The following is a 4,988-nucleotide window of genomic DNA, read 5'->3' as shown; positions in this document are numbered from 1 at the left end:
GAACGATATGTCAAATCACGCGACACAACTAAAGCGCATACTTCGACACAAACTAACCCAAAAAGAATAACTAACGTTCTCAAACTTAATAATTACCATTACTTAAATAAAAGAAACGAAGGAGTTTAGAACTATTTCTCGTAGGTTATAATTTCTAGTCCTCTTTATACACTATGCTCAACAACCATACCACAAGATATGACATCACTAAATAGAATATAGTTTTTTTTACAACAAAACTAGAAAGCAAATAAAACAAACAAAGTCTAGTAGAACAATGTCATCATAGCATAAAAGGCTTTAGGGAATAAGTAAATGTTGAAATCGCCGAAAAAGTTTAACTATATTCCTTATTCCATAACCGTTCCTTCCATCCAATCTAAGTTAATATCACATGAACAGGCCATCAAATAAAAACATAAGTGAAACAACCAACTATTATTCAAAATGAGAAGAGACCTAATAAGGGAAAAAGATGTTTACATAAGTAAACTTATTAAGCTCAGACTCAACTTATGAAGACAAGGTTGGATGAATCAAGAATATGATTATTTTATCAGAAAAGGATCAAGTATATAATAATTCCATCAAGCAATGAACTCAAGCTCAAATCACATCAAACAGACGTAAATATGATAATCTAATATCTAGATATAATGAGGTATGAGTTATGACACTATAGCAACTGAAAGAAAAGTATACATAATGATGATAGAGGCTAGAATAAAGTAAGCTATGAGCTTCACAATGGACAAGCTTCGGGTGATCAGGACAAATTAAAGACCAGCATAAGACATAATAAGAAACATTGTCTTCAACCACAAGTATATAGCAGTTTTATTTTTTGCAATGAACTACAGTGCAACATTAAGGAAGTATAAGATGAAGCTAATACACAATATAATAATTTATATATGACACAGCTAAGACATTAAGAGTAGTTTATTGCCCTTCAAATATATTGAAACTGAGATTTATAATTGATGAGCGGATAATTTATATGCTTTTTGGCATTGTTTTCAGGTTGTTTTTAGTAGGATCTAGCTAATTTTAGGGATGTTTTTATTAGTTTTTATGCAAAATTCACATTTCTGGACTTTACTATGAGTTTGTGTGTTTTTCTATGATTTCAGGTATTTTCTGACTGAAATTGAGGGATCTGAGCAAAAATCTGATAGGAGGCTGAAAAAGGACTACAGATGCTGTTGGATTCTGACCTCCCTGCACTCGAAATAAATTTTCTAGAATTACAGAACTCCAAATGGCGCGCTCTCAATTGCGTTGGAAAGTAGACATCCAGGGCTTTCCAGCAATATATAATAGTTCATACTTTATTCGATTTTAGATGACGCAAACTGGTGTTCAACGCCAATCCATGCTGCATTCTGGAGTAAAACGCTAGAAACACGTCACAAACCAGAGTTAAACGCAAAAAATACTTTACAACTTGGCGTTTAACCCCAAGAAAAGCCTCTGCACGTGTAAAGCTCAAGCTCAACCCAAGCACACACCAAAGTGGGCCCCGGAAGTGGATTTCTGCACTTAGACTTATTTCTGTAAACCCTAGTAACTAGTTTAGTATAAATAGGACTTTTTACTATTGTATTTTCATCTTTGGGATTATCTTTTGATCCTTTGATCATGTTTTGGGGGTTGGCCTCACGGCCATGCCTGAACCTTTATCACTTATGTATTTTCAACGGTGGAGTTTCTACATACCATAGATTAAGGTGTGGAGCTCTGCTGTTTCTCGAGTATTAATGCAAAGTACTATTGTTCTTCTATTCAATTCACTCTTACTCTTATTCTAAGATATCCGTTCGCACCCAAGAACCAATGTGAATGTGATGATTATGTGACGCTCATCACCATTCTCACTTATGAACGTGTGCCTGACAATCACTTTTGTTCTACATGCAAATAAGCTTGAATGAATATCTCTTGGATTCCTTAATCAGAATCTTCGTGGTATAAGCTAGAATCCATTGGCAGCATTCTTGAGAATCCGGAAAGTATAAACCTTGTCTGTGGTATTCCGAGTAGGATTCAGGGATTGAATGACCGTGACGAGCTTCAAACTCGCGACTGTAGGGCGTGGTGACAACACAAAAGGATAGTAAATCCTATTCTTACATGATCGAGAACCGACAGATGATTAGCCGTGCGGTGACAGCGCACCTGGACCATTTCACTGAGAGGACGGATGGTAGCCATTGACAACAGTGATCCCCCAACATACAGCTTGCCATGGAAAGGAGTAAGAATGATTGGATGAAAGCAGTAGGAAAGCAGAGATTCAGAAAGAACACAGTATCTTCACGCGCTTATCTGAAATTCCCACCGATAAATTACATAAGTATCTCTATCTCTATTTTATGCTTTATTTATCTTTATATTTGAAAACCATTATAACCATTAGAATCCGCCTGACTGAGATTTACAAGATGACCATAGCTTGCTTCATACCAACAATCTCCGTGGGATCGACCCTTACTCACGTAAGGTTTATTACTTGGACAACCCAGTGTACTTACTGGTTAGTTGTGCAAAATTGTGAAGAATGTGTGTGAACCATAGAATTGCGCACCAATTTTTTGGAACCATTGCTATGAATTGTTCGAGTTGTGAAAAGTATGAGTCACAATTTTGCCTATCAAGTTTTTGGCGCCGTTGCCGGGAATTGTTTAAGTTTGGACAACTGACGGTTCATCTTGTTGCTCAGATTTGGTAATTTTCTTCTTATTTTGTTTTCCAAAAAGTTTTGAAAAATTTTTCAAAAAAATTTTTTCTTTGTTTTCGTTTTTCAAAAAAAATAATTTTCGAAAAAAATACAAAAAATTATAAAATCATAAAAAAAAATATTTTGTATTTTTTGTTTGAGTCTTGAGTCAAATTTTAAGTTTGGTATCAATTGCATGTTTTTAAAATTTGTGCATTTTTCAAAAAAACTCATGCATGGTGTTCTTCATGATCTTCAAGTTGTTCTTGATAAGTCTTCTTGTTTGATCTTCATATTTTCTTGTTTTGTGTCTTTTGTTATTTTTCATATGCATTTTTTAATCCATAGTGTCTAAATATTGAAAATTTCTAAGTTTGGTGTCTTGCATGTTTTCCTCTCTTGAAAATTTTTCAAAAATAAGTCTTGATGTTCTTCTTGATCTTCAAAGTGTTCTTGGTGTTCATCTTGACATTCATAGTGTTCTTGCATGCATCATGTGTTTTGATTCATAATTTTTATGTTTTGAGTCATTTAGTTGTTTTTCTCTCTCCTCATTAAAAATTCAAAAAAATAAAAAAATATCTTTTTCTTATTTTACTCATAATTTTCGAAATCTTTGGGTTGACTTAGTCAAAAAATTTTAAAATTAGTTGTTTCTTGTTAGTCAAGTCAAGATTTCAATTTTAAAAGTCCTATCTTTTCAAAATCTTTTTCAAAAATCAAATCTTTTTTCATTTTTCTTATTATTTTTCGAAAATTTTAAAAAATTGATTTTCAAAATCTTTTTCTTAATTTTATTTCATAATTTTCGAAAAATTTACTAACAATTAATGTGATTGATTCAAAAATTTGAAGTTTGTTACTTTCTTATTAAGAAATGTTCAATCTTTAAATTCTAGAATCATATCTTTTAGTTTCTTGTTAGTCAAATAATCAATTTTAATTTTAAAAAATCAAATCTTTTTAATTTCCTTTTCAAATCTTTTTCAAAACAAATCTCAATCATATCTTTTTTCAAAATCAATTTCAAAAATCTTTTCTAACTCCTTATCTTTTCAAAATTGATTTTCAAATCTTTTTCAACTAACTAATTGACTTTTTGTTTGTTTTACTATTTCTTATCATTTTCGAAAATCACCTCCCTCTTTTCCAAAAATCTTTTTATTTAACTAATTGTTTTAAATCTTAATTTTATTCCTTTTTATAAATTCGAATTTTAACTTTAATTTAAAATAAAAACAAACATATTTTTTTATTTTAGTTAATTTTCGAAAACTCCTCTCTCTCATCTTCTTCTATTTATTTATTTATCTACTAACACTTCTCTTTTACTCAAAATTTGAACCCTCTTCTCCCCTCTACCTGTGTTCGGATTTTCTTCTTATTTTCTTCTACTCACATAAAGGAATCTCTCTACTATGGTAAAGAGGATCCCTATTATTATTTTCTGTTTCCTTCTTTTTCATATGAGCAGGAGCAAGGACAAGAACATTCTTATTGAAGCAAATCCTGAACCTGAAAGGACTCTGAAGAATAAACTAAGAGAAGCTAAAATACAACAATAATGCAAGGAGGATGCTTGGTAATTATACTACACCTACTTCCAATTTTTATGGAAGAAGCATCTCAATCCCTGCTATTGGAGCAAATAATTTTGAGCTGAAGCCTCAACTAGTTGCTCTAATGCAACAGAACTGCAAGTTTCATGGACTTCCATCAGAAGATTCATATCAAATTTTAACTGAGTTCTTGCAGATCTGTGATACTGTTAAGACTAATGGAGTAGATCCTGAAGTCTACAGGCTCATGCTTTTCCCTTTTGATGTGAGAAACTGAGCTAGAACATGGTTGGACTCACAACCTAAAGATAGCCTGGACTCTTGGGATAAGCTGGTCATGGCCTTCTTGGCCAAGTTCTTTCCTCCTCAAAAGCTGAGCAAGCTAAGAGTGGATGTTTAGACCTTCAGGCAAAAAGATGGTGAATCCCTCTATGAAGCTTGGGAAAGATACAAGTAGTTGACCAAAAAGTGTCCTTCTGACATGCTTTCAGAGTGGACCATTTTGGATATATTCTATGATGGTCTATCTAAGTTCTCTAAGATGTCACTGGACCATTCTGCAGGTGGATCCATTCACCTAAAGAAAATGCCTGCAGAAGCTCAAGAACTTATTGACATGGTTGCAAATAACCAATTCATGTACACCTCTGAGAGGAATCCTATGAGTAATGGGACGCCTCAAAAGAAGGGAGTTCTTGAAATTGATGCTC

General features: G+C 32.9%; 1 non-coding gene across 1 annotated transcript; it reads right to left on the bottom strand.

Annotated features, from left to right (window-relative positions):
- Nucleotides 1–4,657: 4,657 nt before the first annotated feature.
- LOC130953633 (small nucleolar RNA R71) lies at nt 4,658–4,765 on the bottom strand. Its single transcript, XR_009075795.1, has one exon. It is a non-coding gene; the product is annotated as a small nucleolar RNA R71 (small nucleolar RNA).
- Nucleotides 4,766–4,988: the final 223 nt, after the last annotated feature.

The sequence above is a fragment of the Arachis stenosperma genome, chromosome 9, assembly GCF_014773155.1.
Source record: "Arachis stenosperma cultivar V10309 chromosome 9, arast.V10309.gnm1.PFL2, whole genome shotgun sequence".
Lineage (NCBI taxonomy): Eukaryota > Viridiplantae > Streptophyta > Magnoliopsida > Fabales > Fabaceae > Arachis > Arachis stenosperma.
This window is presented reverse-complemented; position numbering and strand designations above follow the sequence as displayed.